At 34.8% G+C, this 22,488-nt stretch overlaps 1 long non-coding RNA gene across 1 annotated transcript; it reads left to right on the top strand.

The window, feature by feature from the left end:
- Positions 1–205: 205 nt before the first annotated feature.
- On the top strand, positions 206–1,482 carry LOC117690969 (uncharacterized). Its single transcript, XR_004602801.2, has 3 exons — positions 206–343; positions 991–1,125; positions 1,227–1,482. It is a non-coding gene; the product is annotated as an uncharacterized lncRNA (long non-coding RNA).
- The last annotated feature ends 21,006 nt before the right edge of the window (positions 1,483–22,488 follow it).

Consider the following 22,488-nt stretch of genomic DNA (forward strand, 5'->3'; position numbering starts at 1 on the left):
ACAAAGTTACTTATCTAATTTGTGATTGGCACTCTTCGGACTCTATGTGTGATTTTAAAGTGACAGAGTGTAATGTCTCAAGAACTGCTAATCCCTTAAAACAACATTTTGCAATTATCTGTTTTTCATGTCTAGGACATCAAAGACTCATTGAGTTTATTTAATTATTTGATAACTGTCGATATTTCACTCAGCTTACTTATGTTATCTTAAGCGAGATCTCGCGAGAAGTGACGAGATCAGTAGAACTTGTCACATTCGTGGTTTGGCTGCAGAAGTGAGTGGTCGTTACCGCTGATTTTCTGTTTTGTCCAAGGTTAGGAGCATTTGGCCCATGTAGAAGGTGAGTTTTAATTTATTCATGATGGCAATGGAATAGGTAAAGCCTATAGGATTGCACATTTTATGTACGTTTTACGGCAGTGGTCATGATAAGTAAAAAGTTAAATTTGTGGCAATGGAATAGATTCGGCCTATAGGATTGCACGCTTTCAGAATTTAACGGTAGTGGCCGAGGGAAAATCTAAGTGATGGGAATTGTGGCAATGGAATAGGTTTAGCCTATAGGATTGCATGAGTTGTTTTAATGTAAGTAACCTCGGGAAAATGGAGTTGTGCATGAGGCATGCATGGGTAACGCTATTATTATTGATAGCTATAGTGAACATTGGTTAAGTGTTGGGGAGTATTTAGTGATTTTGTATATAATGTTAAAAAGTATTTATATGCGGGATGAGTGGAGTACTTGGTCTGTTAAATTTTGTAATTTTGCCAGAGGCTTGAGATCGAGCTGTCCGAGCGGGTTGCACGTGCGTTGCGAGAGCTCAGAGCTGGGTTTAGATTGTCGGGGTCTTGGCATAGGGTGGCTTACATATTAGGTACACGATATATTTAAGTGTTAAATAGCTGATATTAATACACTTTGTTGTAATATTATGTTCCCTGTTGATAATTAAGAATTCTGATTTATATATATCTTTTTGATTATAGGATGAGTGTGCTAAAACCAAAACATTCATTAGTGGGAAAGTCTTTGGTGCCTGTAATATTAAAATTTAAAGCACAAGTAGAGAGGATAGAGGAATGTGACCTTAACAGACTAAAAAAAGGACATGCATTAACCAGGTATTGATGTAGTTATGACATATATTTTGATATTTTAATTACATATATTTAAATTTTGGTATTCTTTTCCCTGTAAGGTAATTAAGGTATATTTTCTATAGATATAATCTGGATGAGTTAAGGGCAGAGTTTGAAGGACTCACGGGAGAAAGTTCGAGGGATATTTTGCTTTTAACTGGGAGAGAAGAGGATTTTGATAGTCTGGTTATATTGATGCATTTCGCCATAGAGCAGGCAAACATGGTGGGGGCACCAAAAGGTCAAGTTCTAGTGCAAACTTCCAGTGCTGAAGTAAACCAGGGGGCGGCTTCATCTGTTCAAAACAGTGGAGCTGTGGCTTCATCCTGTTCAGCTGCCACTGCTTCTACTACATGTAACTCATCTGTGTCAACAGCTAGTGTCTCTCAGGCTTCAGGTACTATTTTAGTATAATTTATTTGGATTTATATAAGGAGAGATGTGTATATTTTGCATTGGGGTATTTAAAAAAAACAAAAAATAAAAATAGCAATAATAAATAATTGTTTGTTATATTTAGGTGACAAGAATATGGAAACAAGATTAAGAGACATTGAGAGGAAAATGGAATCTATGAAAGAGAAATCGGGGGAGGATCAGGTAGAGGAGTGTTTAAGACAAGTTAGGATATTGGCTGGTCGTCCTAACCTTACACAGGCGCATGTCCTCCTGGCTGCTTTAGAAACACTTGTTGATGTCGCATTTAGAAATTCTCACAAAGATGCTGATTTCTATTCAAAATCTTTCACACATTGTAAAAAATATGAAAATTCTAAAGATTTATGTGGGCTTACTATGAAACTATTTGGTTCAGCTGAGGATAGAAAAATTGCAAATGTGGTAGCTGATTGGCTTAAGGGGAAAAAGTATGAAGGGTCTGGGGTAGTTGAGGATAAAGAGAACGTGGGTCAAAATAGTAACAAAAGTTTGGGAGATTTGACGGGAATGCAAGCTAATCCTTATCCTTATGTACCATTGTTGGGACAACCACATTTCCCTTTTTCCCGTTATCCTGTGCCATATTCTGGATACCCTGCACAGAGTTTTGGGTTCCCTCGTCCTTCAGTTAGAGGTATGGGTATTCGCCCTCGTAGGGGAAGATGTTTGTTTTGTTAAGACTTGGGACATTTTGTAGCTGATTGTCCAAAAATGAAAAAATAAGAATAATGTTTGGGTACATGGCCTTCAACTCGGGGGTTTCTAATGCCCTTTGTGATTTTTCACATGAGTTGAGGGTTGAGTATCCTCCTCTGTATTAACTTATTTTGCATCCTTTCTAGTTCTTTTATTCATTTTGATTTCAGAATGAGGTGTTGGTTAAGAAGAGAAAATTTTGTCCTGTTATACCTGATTGGGAATTTAACTCTGGTTTTGATCCAGAATGTATTTTTCAGAGAGTAAAGGATGAAAAATGGGTTAATTACAGGGGTGAGAATGCTCAGCCCTCACCTTGTGTGACTGCTGAAGATGTTGCTAAGAAAAATGTTAAATTTGATTTGGAAAATCTAAGATTCAGGGATCCTAATAATTTTATACCTGGGAATTTGCATTCATGTTTACATGAGTGGGAAAAAATAGATGCCCCAGATAATGTTCTTGAATGGCTAAAGGAGGGGGTTGATGTTAAAAAGTTTTTTAAACCTTTTAAAGGAAACTTTAAGGGTAAGAGTTACAGTTCGGATGTCCCACCCTCAGTTTATTTTCCAAATTCTACCTCTTGTGCACAATTTAAAGATTATATTGTTAAGACATTGTATGAAAGGTTGGAAAATGGTTCTCTTACACTGATTGGGAAGGTAGGTTTTTGCGAGCCACCTCATTTGGTTTTGCCTCTTACAGTGGAACCTGCAAAGCCACGTTTGTGCCATGATGAAAGGTTTTTGAATCTTTGGGTGAAGGATTGCCCTTTTTCTTTAGATACTTTAAAAGATGTTCCACGCTTAGTTCAGAGAGGCATGTTTATGTCTAGTGTGGATGACAAGTCGGGATATGATCATATTTATTTGAGTGAGCAGTCTAAAAAATATTTTTGATTGCAGTTTGGAGGATGGTTTATGATATTTAATACTCTTCCTTTTGGATTTAAAGCAAGTGCGTTTATTTATCAAAGTGTAGGTATGGTGGCTACTAGTTGGTGTAGGTCTTTAGGTGTACCATGTTTGCAATACATTGATGATAGATGGATTGGGGGATTTTTGCAGTCTCTTTTCCATGACCTTGAAGTTTCTCCAAATGACAGTCACCTGGATGACAGTCAGGTAGCAGAAAAGGCATTATATATTGTCTGTCAAGTGATGATAAGAGTTGGATATTTTCTCAATATTAAAAAGTCAGTCTTAGTTCCAGTGAAATGTATAAAGTTTTTAGGGATGTTAGTTGACTCTGAGAGATTAGCATTTATTATTCCAGATGAGAAAATTCAGAAGTTTATCGGCTTAAGAGAAAGTATCTTAGATTGTGATAAGACAAGTGTTCTTACTTTACAAAAGTTTGCTGGCAAATGTGTATCTTTTATGTTAGCGTTTCCTGGGGCTAAGTTGTATACAAAGGAAGTAAACAGAGCAATAGGTTTAGCAGCTAAAAGAAGTGGTTTTGTGGATATGACAGATGATTTGAGACAAGAAATTTTGTATTGGAGATTTATAGATCATTGGAGTGGTTGTTTTTCTTGGCGGAATGAAAAGCATTTACAAATTACAGTAGCCTCAGATGCATCCAAGTTTAAGTGGGGGGCCCTAGTAGATGTTAAGGGTCAACACATAGTGTGTGCAGATTACTGGAGGAATGAGGATGATAGGCCAATTCATGTTAAAGAGGCTCAAGCTTTGTTCAATGCTCTATGTTCAGTCAAAGATGTGGTAAAAAACCACAGGGTAGACGCTTATGTAGACAATTTGGCTTGTGTCTATGGTTGGGAGAGCATGAGTGGGAAAGACCCTGCTTTGAACAGAATTATGAAGAGTTTGTGGAATTTCAGTGTGGATAATAATATGGATTTGCATTTGTTGTATGTGAAATCTGAAGATAACCCAGCAGATTGTCATTCTAGAAGATTGTCAGCATTGGATTGTATGTTAACTAGGGAGAAGTTTGAGACTATTGAAAAGAGGTTTGGTCCACATTCAGTTGATCTAACGTCCCTTGATTCAAATTGTATGATTAGCCAAGTAAATGGGAAACCTTTAAGGCATTTCACACCATACCCGACCCCATTGTCTGCTGGTGTGAATGTATTTTCTCAGGATATAACATTGGAGAAGAATCCATATGTATTTCCTCCATTTAGGCTTATTCTTCCGCTTATTGTCTATCTTAAAAACCAGGGTGTTGAGGCTTGTACAATGGTTATTCCAAAATTATTGCCAATCCCAGTTTGGTGGCCTTTGGTCAGTCAGTATGCAATGGATAGGTTTGTACTTGGTAAGAAAGGGGAAAGGGGTGTGCTTTTATTCCCTTCAAAATCCGGGTTTTCTGAAGCAAAACATGGGTTATTGTATGATTTAATTGTTGTCAGGTTAGTTCTTTCAAAGTAAATAAAAATTTCATTGTATTTTCAGGTAGTTCTGGTCAGTGAAGTTGATTCTCAATCCTTGTGTAGTGGTGTTGTGAAGAAGAAATGTTTGATGCAATATTCTGCAGAAAGGCGCATTGCTTACCTGAACAATTTACTAGATTCTAAGGCATACTGTAAGAAAAAATTAGCGTTAAAGTTGGATTTTGAAAATGTTATAGGAAAAAAAATTTTCAAAGCCACTCCAGAAGATTTAAGATTATTTCTTCTGGGAAAGGACAGAGTGGGTAAGACTCAAGTTCATGATTTATCTTGTCCTTTTCTTGGTGTTGCAAGTGCTAGTTCATGTTCTTGTCCAGTGCGTCTAGCAGCTGGAACAGTCTCTTCTTACATTGCGCAATTTAAAGCAATGTTTATTGAGATAGGTAGAGTTGAACCTTGGGATAATGCAAGACATTTGGAAAGATGTAATCCAGCAGATAGTATTCTCTTAAGGAGGTATGTTGATGCAGTAAAATTAGAACAAGCAATGTCGCATGTGTCTTCGAAACAAGCCAAACCGATTTTTCTGAACAAATTGGTAAAGTTGATTTTGTATTTTAATGATCAATTGTCAAAAAAGGATCTTACTGTTGGAAATAGATATGTTTATTTGCGAGATCAAGCTTTCTTTAAAGTTTTATTTTATTCTGGTGATCGTGCTAATGATTTGGCATTGTGTTTATCTCAGGAGGTGAAGAAGCTGTCAGATGAGAAGGGTTATTTGTTGAGCCATACTGTTGGGTAAACCCTAGGTAATGGGCATGTAAATGAATTTGTACTACCTAAGGTTCAAAATCAAGTTATTTGTCTAGTTGAAGGTTTGAAGAAATATGTAGAAGGCTCGAGGGACTTGGGTGTTGATTTGAGGGTAGGTTATTTGTTTCGGTCTTTGGACTCATCAAGGACTTTAGTGTTAGACAATCATGTTACAACTTCAGCAATGTCGGATAGGTTAATAAAATATCTTATTACTTTGAATATTTATGAAGGGGAAACAGCACACAGTTTTAGGGCAGGTTGTGGTATTACCCTGATGGCATATAATACAACTTCTTCAGAAGAAATTATGGAGCATGTTGGTTGGCGAAGTCGGCAATCATTCAACAGATATTCTAGGATCAATAGGATAGTTGGTACATCTGGGGTGGGTGATTTGTTAGCAAAGGTGTCAGTTTTGAAAGATAGGGACGCTAATGTTATTTTTGACAAATTTGGGGATTATTCTAGACTTCCACAAGCATCGGCCGTTTTTTTAGTAGATAAGACGATTTTTAGGATGAAATTGTTAATCTACACAAAAAAATAGGGAAATAAAATTGGGCACTCGGGGCTTGATCCCGGGTCGCTTGGGTACTTTTCCAAGATTTAACGTCTGAGCTTCTCGGACTCTCGCTTCTAGCAGTAATCATCTTTTGAATTTCATTGATTTCACGAACACATTCGAAATAAACCCTCCCCCTTTTTTATGTGTGCCCTTAGACCTTGACCTTGGTCGTTTGGTCTTGACCTCTTAGAACTGATGTGTTATAAGTATCTGCAAGATATATATTAGATTCATTTATCTGTAAAATTAGCTCTTTCGACCCCCTTTCTCCCTATTTTTAGGTTTGACCTTGACCTTTGACCTCTAAGAACTGGTGTATTATAAGTATATGCAACATATATATCAAATTCAGTAATATGTACAATTAGCCCCCCCCCCCCCCAATTTATCCCTTCTTTTGTACAAGAATTGGTTTTTAATATGAGAATGACCTTCGATATTTGGCCTGGAAATTGTATATTTCTATTTAAAATAACCTAACAAAGTGTTATAACCGATTGTCAGAATTTTTCACAAGTTTGAAACCTTGTCTGCGATTTTACTTCAGACCGCGTTTTAGACTACGCCTCCGAATAAAAATTTTAGCTCCAGTAAAACTCTGTAGAACTAGGCGAAAATTCATGGGATCGTTCCTCACACTTAAATCTAAGTGTTTGTCAAATTTAAAACGAAAGGCACCATATTGAAGAAAGTAATCCATCTCCAGCGGCATCACGCTATCATTCAGAGAAACGAAATTTCAACGCTTCGATATTTCTATCTCATAAATTCATGCTCAAATTTCACTGAAAATTTGTGTTTACATTTTGATCAGCAGTCTGTGACGATATTTGATGGAGATCCACGAAAGGTAACTCTTCCTTACCAGACCCCGATTTTCTATGTAATTAGTCGCGACTAGAGTTTGACCTGGGCTGTTGATTTCTTAGTCAACGCTATCCGGCACCATTGTTTACAAACAGCACTGATTTTTATTAACAAATTGATAAGCATCTGAACCAATCGCTAAGCGCATATGTATTCATAATGCTTCTCAATTCTTTTTTAAAACATTTTCCGGAATGTAAACACGGCGGATCTAAACCATACGGGTGTGTATCGTTTTGCATCGCATCATATCCATTTAATTGACAGCCTATAAAATTTGAAACACGCACCTTTTAAGAGTGGTTAGTGACTGGAATGCAAAGCTAATGGTCGCAAGTTCGATATCCGTCTTGGCCGACTTTTGTTTCCTTTTTATATTGAGTTTGAAATTGATATTTTTATATTTACTCTTTAATTATTAAAATTAAACCATTTTGAAAGGTGGAAAGGTCTCTAATTGTTCCATTAGCAATTAGTCTACTAGTTGTATATTTACATCTATTATGTATTATTAGTCCCCTACCGGTTTCACTGGAGGGGACTATAGCTTTCCTCTGCGTCCATTTTTTTTTCAAATGTTCGGGTTCGTTAGCGGGTTCGGTTAATTCAATACACACCGAACCCGATAACGAACCCGAACATTAAAAAAATGGAATATAAAAAAATAATTTTCTCGAAAATATGTCAATCAGACGCTACGAAAGTGTAAATCTGATCTGTAGTTTGACATTTTGAAGCTGTTAAGCAAGTTTCATATTATTCCTCAAATGCATAAAGAAAAAAGTGTGGAAAACTGAAGTGGGACAGACAGACGGACGGACGGACGGACGGACGCAGAGGAAAGCTATAGTTCCCTCCGGTGAAAGCGGTAGGGGACTAATAAATCTAGATTTGATTAATCTTATTTCACATATCGGTAGTTGGTGATATCCCGAATCGTTAGGATGTTTAAGATTTATGACTATATTTTGAATTTTAAACCTGTTAACGATATTCCAATTCTTCAACGTTTCATGTAAAATTAGAGAGCGGTGGATATGTGTCGATAATTTTTTTATTTATAAAAACCAAAATGAATAAATCAATTATTGTCGATTCGATTTTTAAAGCTCAAAATAATTTTAGTATTTGAAATTTTGTTCATGCTGGTAATACCGAAATGAATAAGGAGTCACTCAGGGGTTTCAGGGTGTATTTACATTCTAGCAAATGCTTTGCAGAGCATCTACAATCGTAGGAATTTCTTGCCTCAAGAATACAAAGATTTAACTGGTGGTGACACTACAATCAGATTCGGCCTGGTTTTCTGCAAATAAAGCAGTTGGAGTGACTAGTGGAGGTAGACGATAACGATAGAGCGACGAACGGAGTAGTTTTAACATTACAGAAATTAAATTTTGTGGCATTTAATTCTGCATGCACTGCATACTACATCGATCCGTTAAACGGTCAATTTTAATTGTTATAGAAGCCGGATTTTAGCCGGGCTCTGCTAAAAGCAGAGTCCAGGCTGTAGGCAGGCAAATCGCCAATGTTACTATAAATAGCACAACTTCAAAAGTAAGCAAAAAACCAAACAGCGTCAAGCTTCCGCTATACCAAATAGTTACACAAACAGCCATGTTTTGTCAAATGTGTTTGCAGTTTGTTTCATTTTTTTAAATTCGAGAGAATCTTTTTTAGTAATCTTATTATTAACGTGCTTTAAAAACAAGACAATGCGCATGAATTTCCATGAACTACTTTGCTGCGCATTTAAGAAATGGGGATTGAATAAATAACGCTTGTTGCAAAATTCAAGGCAGCAACTGTTGAACTTTTTTCTATTAGACAAACATATTTTTGTTTATAGCCGCTTACAAAATTTGGTCGCTCTCTGACGCTTTTAGTCTTTACTATACAATAAGCATAAAGACACACCAAAAGAGCCCGGCTGTCAGTACTTCAGTACTTTGATTATTATTTGCAGCTTTTCTCCTTTCGTCATATATACTTTCTCTTTGTATAATTCACAGGGATATTATCATTTTATGTGCCAGGCTTTTTAAGAAAGATAAGAAATAATGTCTAACGCTTACAGTCATTTGAGGTTTAGTTTATATGGTCAAAAACACGAAACCATTGTAACGAGAGAGAGAGAGAGAATGAGACAGAGAATGAGAGAGAGAGAGAGAGAGAGAGAGAGAGAGAGAGAGAGAGAGAGAGAGAGAGAGAGAGAGTTAGAGTTTGTATGTATAGAGAAATTAGTGATCAAGTGGTTCATTGATTTGATAATTATTGTCTGAACAAGTATTCGGTGAACCAAGTATTCACCGGATGATATTTGGCTCGCTTCCCGTTGTACAATGCGCGGGTACTAAAAGGGAACATTGTAGCGTCAAAAGATAAGGGCCCTTTTCTCGTGACGGCAGTCATATGCCTTACCCTCTATACTCCCAAGCTAAAACATAATTGATGAAAATGCTATTTTGGATGTAATAAGCAACAATGAACAAGAGTTTTTAAGTAAAAAGGCTGTTCACCATGCACGTGCGTAATCCTGATTTAAAAATAGATAAGCGATATGTGTACGGCGGAAAGGGGGGGGGGTCATCGCAACAAGTTGTTACATGTGTATATCACGGCACAATGTAAGTAATAATTGGAGGTGGATTATCATCATTACCAAAGAATCATCAGTTTTGATTTTAAAAAAATATATATTCATAAAGCTGGAATATGTACTGGAGGAACTAAATCGCTGTATAGCGGGGTGTCACCCGATTTTCGATCATTGGGCGATTTCATTCATCTTGAAAAGGGTACATAATTCGCCTGTCTTACTAAATGTACATTTAAACAAGTACTAGTCAAGTGTTTATGTTAACTCGATAGATTTCTTCTAAAACATTAGATCCAAAGTACAATATACGTAGTTGATACAAAACAAATATCAAAAATTCATTTGAGACCCTCCCTATACCAATGGATGAGTTCATTCAAACCGTCAGCCGTTGCGTGAATGGTAAAACGGGACTTCGCGCCATAATATGTGTCATTCAAAGTTTCTTTCGCGGGCAATTAATGTACGAGTCTAAATTGGGATTAGAGCACACCGTATCTATCAGCCAAGGCTTTTCGGGTCACTCCACTCGCCTTAATGGGAGCGGAGTGAACCGAAAACCCTTGGCTAGCGAAGATGACCGTAGAGTAAAGACTACTGGCACTGCACCAGTTATCGGCTAAAATTTAACGTTTTCTTTTCGTATTTCCTTATTTCTTGATATTTCTTGATAACAACTGACATACTTTAAATGGTGACCTTCTTATTTATTCATCTGCTTGAATATATCATTAATTAGAACCGAAAAACATCTTGTTTTCTGATTTTTAGCACGCCCCGAATTTGCCGAGTTTTCACGATTTACTGTACCAGTTATCGGCTTCGTGATAATAACGTAGTAAAATTCCTGTACATGTTGATTTTATACTCTGCAAAATGTGATTTGAATTATGCCCCTTCTGGGGTCAGACTAAAGGTCGTAGGGGTTATGACACATAAACAAACCTCATAAAATTATGCGTTTGTTATCATTTACACAATTACACAATATCGTTGACTATGTAATACATAATTGTGCAACCAGGCGTTCAACTGCGCTATGAATCTCTCGGAAAGAAGAGAATAGAAGAGAATTCCTTATGTTTATACATGTTATATGTATTGATATTATATGTCAAATAAAAGAAGGGATATAATAACGTATTACAACGAGGTAATATTTTATTTTTAACTTATTACGTCACATCCCCCACTGCTAAAAGTGCAAAGATGTAAATCAGCGGTAAACAATGATCGTTTAAGCTCATGTTTAAAACATATTCAAGAAAGTTTTCAAGCAAACTAAATTTTCTTCATTCGAAACAGACGACTAAATTAAAAAATTTCGGAAAGTCGCGTGCTATTAAACCGAAGTCTATGTTTAGCCGATAACTGGTCTTAGTCGATAACTGGTATAGTACCAGTAGAGTTTCCAGATAAAAACGCTCCGTGTGAACACATCACAGGCACGTAGAATCAGAATGGGGAGGGGGAGGGGGGCAGACACTTAATTTTACATATTAGAAATGGAATACCATAGATTTGCCCCCTTTCAATTTTGCCGCAGCATGTAATAAATGAAACTGAAAATAGGGAATTTTAATAAAATTGAATTGAAGTTAATATTAGGATTTTCTTTCATGGTTTTGAGAATTTATCCTCTTTTTAGTTGCTTGTCAAAATATTTTAGAAGAAGCTGCCCCCACACACTTTCAAAACAATGCTACATGCTTGAATAATTCTTTCTTCTTCCCTCCTTCGAATTTGCATCTTAATATGACAAATACAATTTAAAAAATGACTGTTTTATCTTTACATGTAATTATTTGAAACATGTACATTCGTAAAATAATTTTCATTTAATGGAATATTTTAGTTTCAAATGATATACATGTAAATGCACTTGATCGAAGACAACACTGAAATTTCTTTTTAAATCTGCACTTTCCGTTTATGAATTTACGATCAGCAGTTAAATTGAAATTAATTTCCTATAAGATAAAAATGATCAACTAATTGATGTATGCTTACAATGAACAATTTTATTCAGTCAGGCAACCTTTTTAAAAAGCTATTACTAGTTGATTTTACAGTATATAGGGTAGACATATTTAAATAGATATCGTTCGTCATTTATGAAATTAGCTTGGAAGCGCTTATGTTTAACACATGTATTTCAGCGTTTATAATAATGGCGAAATCCTTCTGATTATAACATACTTTAATCTACATTAATATTTACATGTAACCCATACCACCTTACATAATTATATTTTCTCACAGTCCTAGAAGTCCTACAGTGAAAACCATTGCGTAATAACTTATATACACGCGCGGATCCAGAACATTTTTCCAGGGGTCCAAAGAATATATGTGTTTACCAGGGGAAAGGGTTCGAGGCATAATTGTGAAAATGTTACTATGTAAATTTAAGAGATTTTCATTTTCCACGCATGATTTATTTTCCAACAAAACGTTGGGATGCACGTTTCCGCACCTTCCGCACACTGGATGCTGACATGAAGTGAAGCTGACCTTCCTCCGTCTTCACTGCGGTTGAAAAGAATCTACATTAAATCGTCTTCATCATCTGTAAATTCTGAATCTATGGAAACTCGCTATTTAAAATGTTGTAGTCGTTCAGGATCTGACTAGGAATATCCAACCAAATATTACGGAGCAATCTCTTCCATACATGACTAATACTGGGCCAAGGCTGAAATTATTCCATTGTTGTTGGACCCAGCCTCAAAAAACTTCCAACAAGCCAACATGCACTTAAACTTTCAGATTTCGTATAGTCTTTGCATCAGTTTGGTATGCATCAGCACCGAAAGTCTAATTCCAACTGACCATAATTTACAATTCGAAATTATATATAAAGCAATTATTGAATAACACAATCAAGGTTTAAATAACATATTATGCAGAAATGTAATATAATCATTTATCACACAACAATTGAGTATAAATCATTACATTTCATCAGATATACCAACAGGATTAATAACAAAAGTTTCAATAAGCGCAGAAGTCATTTAAAAGATTAACTGTCCATCTCTGACTGTGCCTCAGGTGGGATAAAGGATGCGCAAAATTTAGAATATTTTTTAAAACAAATGTCGAAATATGGCAAAAGTTTTTGTAGCAAAAAACACAAAATCAGAAAAAAACAAATTTACACAATAATTGAAAATAGTCCGAATGATTGAATTTCAAACCGTGACATGTTCATCATTTAAAAATTTAATCAATTTCTGTGTTGATCTCAAACACTATTTTAAATTCCTTTTATAACTATTTAGAGTTACTAATGATACCATTAATCTTTTGTCTGACGATGCTTAAAATTGGGAATATAAACATTTATAATTATCAAAGTTTACACGAATATTGTGTATCAGATAACCCTGTCCAGCACCGACCGTGGGAATCGATTTCCTCGGCCGCGAGCGAGGGATCGCTTACGTAATGGCAAATACACAGAGCTCAGAAACGCAGTTAATGCTTGCAGAACTTAACAGAAATGTCTTGTCGTCGACGCGTAAAAACTTTAAGAAAAGCATGCATACTGTTATGAAACTTTTCCAAATGCATCAAAACATCTCGAATACAATAATAAACTTTCTGTGGTGAATTTATGTCAGTTGTACACACAATGACTTTTCGTTAACATGCTAAATAAAAACAGGTGCATGTTAAAAAGTAAGCTTTTTACACTCACATTACACAAAAACCTGACGAAGTAATATTATAAAGGCATTGAAACGACCCCAATTAACAATATTATGATCTTAGATCGTTCTAAGGTAATTTTAAAACGATCAAAATGAGTTTAAATATTTAAAAAAAATAATAAAATTTCATCCAATCATTTCGTAAAAGATGTCATCAGACGCAGAATTACAAGTTCAACTTGGATATCATATTTTAAAATGAAGTTGGGGTTATTTAAACAAGATTTAAATATGTTATAAAATTAGCTTGGAAGCGCTTACGTTTTACACATGCATTTCAGCGTTGAAAATTGTTTGCCGTGATGATTTCTCTTTAAATATCGTTTTATTTCTGCACGATTAATAAATTCAGATGAATGTAGGAATGCCGAAATCAGTATATAACATGAAAATCGATGACAGAAATTTTCTCAGTTCTAACATTCAGAAGTAATTCAGATACAGACTAAACGTAAAACAAGAAATATACATATGCAAGAAATATTTCACGGCTGCTTACATCCCGTGTATACTGTGAAAAATTTAATTCCCAATACAGGTGATACGTGCTCTATGATCTCAGGACTTTCTCTCACAATGTCCGATCGGCTCCCTATTTACCAAACAATAAGAATAGTGTTCGAGGTACATTTACACACATTTTCATTTGGATTGACTTAACGGCTCGAGAAGTAGATTTTTTTTTTCTACATATAAGTCAAGCACGCCAATCGTAACTCAAATGCCAAGACATGCACAACTGTTAAAAATGAATGAATTGGTCTGGTGTGTTGTACAGTGTCTAAAAAAGGTACTAGGTTGTAATTGAAGGCTTAAGATCAACGATCGAAGATACGCAGGTAACATTTCTTTTCGATTGTAGGACTCGGAAGGGGTGGCTTTTATATTAAACTTTCAATAATAAATTCTTAATAGTACACTCTAAATTATTACTAAATAAATGCATATATTAGAATGTTGTATAACGTTGTACATGTAACATTAAAAAAAAAACTATTTCAGTAATAATGTTTATCTATGGAATTCAATGTGCATTACTCTAACGATTGAGCTACGCGGACTCTGCATTGCCTGTTACGTAATGTATGACTGTTGCGCTTTACAGCCTGAATCTTAACAAAAGTTGTTCAAAAGTTCACGTGAACATTGCTATAAATAGTCACCGGACTTTTCAATTTCACACATGCAGCGAGGGTTTTCATTTATTTATTGCGCTATCGTGCAACACCTACCACACGTATTGTAACACTGGAAATGCATTTTCTTTCAACGTTTTAATTGAGAGTATTTAATTAAACTTTGAACACCATGCTAAATTAGTGCATTCATTTTCTGGTTCGCCACCATCTCTTTCTTATTCTATTTTACAACTGAGAAGATTAAGAACTACACTATTTTTTGTAAGCCGATTTATTTCTATTAAATTCTGTATTGTATTTAATATTTTGAATACACAATTGGTCTTGCGTATCTGACAATAACCTATTCAATGCTAAATAAATTAAAATTACATCTGTTGTGTAAGATAAAAGAGTGTGTTCTTGAAGCAATATATGTAAACAAAATAAATACAGTAATTATTATCAAGATTGAATTATGAACGTACAAAGGATCAATGAACGTGTGTGATAAAGTAGAAGCACATGAAGCGAGTGTTATTAGACTTCCGCGGATCGCATGCATGTCAATTTGGCCGGGATCTTCACGGCCATATGCGGGATATGGATTATATAATTGTGTACACAGAGCTCCGTGGCCATGTTCGCTTAAAATATTTGCAGTTTGATAACTTATTTTATTTAAACAATATATTACTATTTAACAACTTTGAAAATATACAAAGAGCCCCCTTTTCAATGACATATGTCACAATGTCATACATGTATTTACTGAGATATCTACCGTTTTTAATTAAGAAGCTAAAGCAGATTAATTTCATCATTTAAAGATTTTATCATTTTTTGAGTTCGTGTTTTGTGTACATTTTTTTTTTTTACAATTATTTAGATTTACTTACCCACCATTAATCTTTTGTCTGACGATGCTTAAGATTGAAAATATAAACATGTATATGTTATAGAACTTCTTTGTGAACCCATATATGAGAGACGCAAATCTTGTGTATGAGATAATCGCTGACCACTGGGTAGTCCAGCCGCGACCAAGGCGACCGATTTTCTCGGCTGCGAGCTAGGGATCAGTTACGTAATGGTACAAGCAGAGATCAAAAACCAGGTTAATGCTTGCGGAACTTAACAAAACTGACATATAGCCGTCACGCAAAAGCTTGAAGAAAATACTGTATGCTGTTATGAAACTTTTTCGAATGAATTAAACCATCCCGAATTCAATAATACATTTTCTGTGGTGAATTTATGTCAGTTGTACACAATGACTGAGGTTATTTTAACGCGATTTAAATGAGTTTAAAATTTTTGAAAAATTTAAAATTCATCGAATCAATTCGAAGAAGATGTCATCAGACGCAGAACTGTTAACATAACCTGCATATAATGTTTTGAAATTAGTCTGAGGACATTTTAACACGATTTACTTAAATTAAAAATTTTCAAAAAATTTAAAAATCATCCAATCATTTCGACAAAGATGTCATTAGACGCGAAATTGTAAGTGCAATTTAGATATCATGTTTTAAAATAAGTCCGATGTCATTTAAACATGATTTGATTAAATTTAAAATTTTCAAAAAAATTAAAAATCATCCAATCAATTCGAGAAAGATGTCATTAGACGCGGAATTGTAAACACAACTTAGATATCATGTTTTAAAATTAGTCTGAGGTCATTTTAATGCGATTTAAATGAGTTTAAAATTTTCAATTTTTTTTAAAAATCATCCAATCAATTCGGGAGGAATGTCATTACATGTAGAATTGTAAGCGTAATCTAAATATTATGTTTTGAAATTAGTCTGAGGTTATTTAAACACGATTTAATTAAATTTAAAATTTTCAAAAAATTTAAAAATCATCCAATCAATTCGACAAAGAGGTCATTAGAGACAGAATTGTAAGCACAATTTAAATATTACATTTAAAAAATTGGTCTGAGGTCAATTTACTAAGATTTAATTAAATTTAATTTTTTAAAAAAATTTAAAATTTATCCAATCAATTCGAGAAAGATGTCATCTAAAGCATAATTGTAAGCGCAAGTTGGATATCATGTTTTAAAATTAGTCTGAGATCATTTTATCACGATTTAATTAAATTTTAAATTTTTAAAAAAATTAAATTTCATCCAATTTCTTTGAGAAATATTTCATTGGACACAAAATTGTAATCGCAACTTAGATATTATGTTTTAAAATTAGTCTGCGGTCATTTTATTACGAACTAATTAAATCTAAAATTTTCAAAAAATTTAAATTTCATCCCATCAATTTGAAAAAAAGATTTTATTAGACGCAGAATTAAAGTGCAACTTAAATATTATGTTGTAAAATTAGTCTGAGGTCATTATAACACATTTAATATGAGTTTTAAAATTTAACTTCCCTACTCGGAATTTCCGGACAATGATTTTCCTCGTAAGGCTAGATGTTTATATCATCTATCATTTCTGAAAATTTCAGCTTCTTATCTTTGCTCGTTTTTGAGGAAATGTGTGGACAAGGAGTATTCGTAAAACACGTGTCCTATATTTTGACCCCAGCTAACTTCCGTACTCGGAATTTCCGGACGATGATTTTCCTCGTGAGGCTAGATGTTCATGTCATCTATCATTTCTAAAAATTTCATCTTCCTATCTTTGCTTGTTTTTGAGGAAATGTGTGGACAAGGAGTATTCATCAAAACCGTGTCCTATATTTTGACCCCAGCTAGCTTCCGTACTCGGAATTTCCGGACGATGATTTTCCTCGTGAGGCTAGATGTTAATGTCGTCTATCATATCTGAAAATTTCATCTTCCTATCTTTGCTCGTTTTTGAGGAAATGTGTGGACAAGGAGTATTCGTAAAAAAAACGTGTCCTATATTTTGACCCAGCTAGCTTCCGTACTCGGAATTTCCGGACGATGATTTTCCTCGTGAGGCTAGATGTTTATGTCATCTATCATTTCTAAAAATTTCATCTTCCTATCTTTGCTTGTTTTTGAGGAAATGTGTGGACAAGGAGTATTCATCAAAAACGTGTCCTATATTTTGACCCCAGCTAGCTTCCGTACTCGGAATTTCCGGACGACGATTTTCCTCGTGAGGCTAGATGTTAATGTCATCTATCATATCTGAAAATTTCATCTTCCTATCTTTGCTCGTTTTTGAGGAAATGTGTGGACAAGGAGTATTCTTAAAAAAACGTGTCCTATATTTTAACCCCAGCTAGCTTCCGTACTCGGAATTTCCGGACAATGATTTTCCTTGTGAGGCTAGATGTTCATGTCATCTATCATTTCTGAAAATTTCATCTTCCTATCTTTGCTCGTTTTTTGAGAAAATGTGTGGACAAGAACTTTTTAAAAAATGACAAAATGGCGGATTACTCAGAACCGGAAGTGATTTTTACAAAATAAAAAAAGTGTATCAGCTTTAGATAATAAAAGATCGATGCTGAAAATTTGACAAAAATCGGACCACCCATCTCCGAGAAATCTTCTGCACAAAAATTGTAAAGAAAAAAAAAAAGAATAAAAAAACTAGATTCGATCTCGTTGCGAGCAACGAGTGGGTCTTCCGTCCGATTTTTGAATAAATAAGATTAAACTTATCTATTCAAAGATAAAATCGTAGATCTAAGCGAAAAAAAGAGAAAAAAAATTTGCGGCACTCGAGGCTTGAACCCGGGTCGCCTGGGCCATGTCCACGACTATAACGACTGAGCTACTCGGACTCCGCTTCAGAACTTTGACGCTTAATTTCTCGAGAATGCCTTGATCGATTTTAAAACTAATTACGTATTCTTAATCAGTGAAAGGGTCACTATAAGGTGTAAAAATTTCAAAGAAAAATATTAAAAAATAAAAAAGTCGAAAAATTCAATTTTTCAAATTTCCTTCCGGTGACGACCGGAAGTGACGGCGGACATTCTCTTGACCGAGGTACATTAGAAAAACGGTAGATCTATCATCTCTGAAAATTTCAGCTCTATATCTTTGCTCGTTTTTGAGAAACCCGACAGACAAAATTGACTTTTAAAAATCGTAAACGGACGATAACTTCCGACCGGAAGTGTATTTTCAAAAAATAAAAATTATATATCAGGTTTAGATAAAAACACGTTTATATTGAAAATTTGAGCGAAATCGACCCTGCCATCTCCGAGAAATCGTCTGCACAAAATCGGTAAGAAAAAAAAAGAATAATAATAATAACTAGACACGATCTCGTTGCGAGCAACGAGGAGGTCTTCCGTCTGATTTTTAGAATATGGAATGACCTTAGGCTTGATCTTCGCCAACGGAATGATCCGGAAAATGAGGCGGGATCTATGAGTAATGGGTGAAAGACTATCTATCCCTTTGGTGTCCCTTATTTGAGGGATCAGCTCCTTTTCATTCAGTCTAGTCAAATGGTATTTTTGTGTACCACTAATAAGTGTTTAGAAATTCGTTACCGTTTTTGAGATATCTGGGAAAAATCGTTTTGATATCCGGTCCTAAAACTCCTTTTAGGGTCCAGATAACAAACAATGTATGGTTGTACATTGTTAAGCTCAATATTTTGAGCATCTTTTGTTCAATATTGCTTTCCAAAGTTTTCCTCCATTTTGAGATATTGAGCATCAAAGTTGTAGACTTCTGGCCCCTTAAAATCCCTAATTATGTAACATAAGAGTAAATGATTGGCATGTATAGGTAAATAACATTAGAATGAACATAATTGCTTCTATAACGTATCACAAAATCTTTCACGGAAAAAATTATCATCAAAAGACTTTAGAGCCCCCTCAGCCCCTTATTTGAAGGACCAGCCCCTTTTTCATGATTTCAAATGAAAGCTCTTGTCAATTCAAACACTTTTTGTTCAAAAAGTAATTACAAATTTTGTACCGTTCTCGAGATTACTTGAGAGGGTCGTTTTAGGGGCCGACCCTGTAACTCCCTTTAAGGACTGCATAACAAATAAATTAGGGTTGATTATTGTTAAGCTCAATAATTTGAGCATCTTTTGTTCAATATTGCTTATCCAAATGTTTCTTCATTTTGAGATATTAAGCATCAAAGTTTTGGACTTTTGGCCCCTTAAAATCCCTAATTACGTAACATAGGTGTAAATGATTGCCATGTATAGGTAAATAACCTAAGAATGAACATAATTGCTTATATAACGCATCACAAAATATTTCACGGTAAAAGGTTATCATTAAAAGACTTTAGAGCCCCTTCAGTCCCTTATTTGAAGGGCCAGCCCCTTTTTCATGATTTCAAATGAAAGCTCTTGTCAATTCTAACACATTTTGTTCAAAAGGTGTTTACAAATTTTGTACCGTTCTCGAGATATCGGGAGAGGGTCGTTTTAGGGGCCGACCCCGTAACTCCTTTTAGGGACCGCATAACAAGGAAATTATGGTTTCAGATTGTTAAGCTCAATATTTTGAGCATCTTTTGTTAAATATTGCTTATCCAAATGTTTCTTAATTTTGAGATATAGAACATCAAAGTTTTGGACTTCTGGCCCCTTAAAATCCCTAATTACGTAACATAGGAGTAAATGATTGCCATGATTAGGTTAATAACCTAAGAATAAACATAATTGCTTCTATAACGCATCACAAAATATTTCACGGTAAAAAGTTATCATTAAAAGACTTTAGAGCCCCCTCAGCCCCTAATTTGAAGGGCTAGCCCCTTTTTCATGATCTGAAATTAAAGCTCTTGATTTAATTAAGTTTTTTTGTTGTACATGTTTTAACAAAATGCTTTGAAGAAAAGAGATATTCAAAGAAAACCAAGAAAAATCATGACGCCTTTTTTATCTTAATTTTCAAGCTCGGGCGAGCTTCGGCGCTCTTTGAGATAAAGATGATTAATGACCATTAGACACTACTTCAGTCTTTCGTCTATCAGCCCTGAAAAGTTCAACATCATATCTTCAATGGTAAAAGAGGAGTTCTCGGTACAAAATACCCCTATAAAAACTGATAAATCCACGATATCTCGAGACAGGAAGTGACGTCATCAACAAAAAAAATTTCCAACAAGGTTCAGATCAATACCTATCAGAACTGAAAATTTGACGTAAATCGGTTGAGCCGTTTCCGAGAAATCGCGTGCACAAAATCGGTAAGAAAAAAAAAATAATAATAATAATAGGGAAAAAGAAACCTAAGAAAAACAATAAGTTATATTTGCTTCTATAATCTATTACAAAATATCCCTCGGTGAAGAGCTATGGGTAAAAGACTTTAGAGCCTTCTAGGTCCCTAATTTTAGGGGCCAGCCCCTTTTTCCTGATATCAGCCGAAAGGTCTTGTAAATATAAGCCTTTTTTACATTACATGTCTTAATAAAATATTTTCCAGAAAAAAAGATAAAGAGAGAAAAGCACAAAAATTTACGACGCTTTTTTAATGTCAATTTTCGAGCCCTAGCGAGCTTTGGCGCCAGAAGTGCTAAACTTACAAAACAACAACCATGCAAAACTTCAATCTTTCCTTTACCAACCGTAGAAATTTGAGCTTAATATCTCTTATACTTTAGGAGAACGACAGAAGACAAAATACCCATATAAAAATTAGAAAAATCTCAATATCTCAAAAACGGATGTGACGTCATCAACACCAAAAAAATTTAATCAGGTTCAGACCAATATCTATCATATCTGAAACTTTCATTGAGATCGGCCGAGCCGTTTCTGAGAAATCGCGTGCACAAAAATAGGAAGAAAAAAAATAATAATAATAAGAATAGGGAAAAAGAAACAAAGCAATAACAATAAGGTCTTCCGTTGGAAACGGAAGACCTTAACTAGACACGATCTCGTTGCGAGCAACGAGGAGGTCTTCCGTCTGATTTTAGAAATTGAGATTTTTGTTTGATCTTGATTTTGCTATTTAACAGCTATACATGATTTAAAACAGGAAAAGAGGATCTTCATTTTAAGTGCCTGATACTATTTTGTTTCAGGTGTAAGAGTTTTGTTCAACAAGTGTATAGAAATTCGTCACCGTTCTTGAGATATCTTAGAAAGAATATTTTAGGGGCCGGACCTTATCTCCTTATTTGGGCCGCTGAACAAAAATTGTAAGGTTGCATGTTATTAGGTACATTATTCTGAGCATCTTTTCTTTTATACTGCATTTCAAAATATTTTTTCTTTTTGAGATATAGGTTATCACATTTTTGGACCTTTGACCCCTAAAAATCCTTAATTACGTAACACATGAGAAAAATCATTATAATGTTGGGCTACACAACTGTTAGATAAACATATTTGCTTCTATAATCTATTACGAAATATCCCTCGGTAAAGAACTATAGGAAAAAGACTTTAGAGACCTCTAGGTCCCTAATATTAGGGGCCAGCCCCTTTTTCATGGTATCAAATGAAAGGTCATTTGATTATAAAGACATTTTGTTCAACAAGTGTTCAGAAATCCGTTACCATTCTTGAGATATCTCAGAAAGAATATTTTAGGGGCCGGTCCCTTATCTCCTTATTGGGGCCGCTGAACCAAATTCTTTAGGCTGCATGTTGTTAAGGACATCATTTTGAGCATCTTTTCTTTTATACAGCATTTCAAAATATTTTTCCGTTTTGAGATATAGATGGTCAAAGTTTTGGACTTCTGACCCCTAAAAATCCCTAATTACGTAACATATGAGAAAATCGTTATACTGCGTGGCTTCATAACTGTAAGATAAACATATTTGCTTCAATTATTTATTACAAAATATCCCTCAGTAAAGAACTATAGTAAACAGAATTTAGAGCCCTCTAGGTCCCTAATATTAGGGGCCAGCCCCTTTTTCTTGGTATCAAATGAAAGGTCATTTGATTATAAAGACATTTTGTTCAACAAGTGTTCAGAAATTCGTTACCATTCTTGAGAGATCTCAGAAAGAATGTTTTAGGGGCCGGTCCCTTATCTCCTTATTGGGGCCGCTGAACCAATTTTTTTAGGTTGCATGGTGTTAAGTACATTATTTTGAGCATCTTTTCTTTTATACTGCATTTCAAAATATTTCTCCGTTTTGATATATAGGTGGTCAAAGTTTTGGACTTCTGACCCCTAAAAATCCCTAATTACGTAACATATGAGAAAATCGTTATACTGCTTGGCTTCATATCTGTAAGATAAACATATTTGCTTCTATAATTTATT

Source organism: Magallana gigas, chromosome 2 (assembly GCF_963853765.1).
Source record: "Magallana gigas chromosome 2, xbMagGiga1.1, whole genome shotgun sequence".
Taxonomy (NCBI): domain Eukaryota; kingdom Metazoa; phylum Mollusca; class Bivalvia; order Ostreida; family Ostreidae; genus Magallana; species Magallana gigas.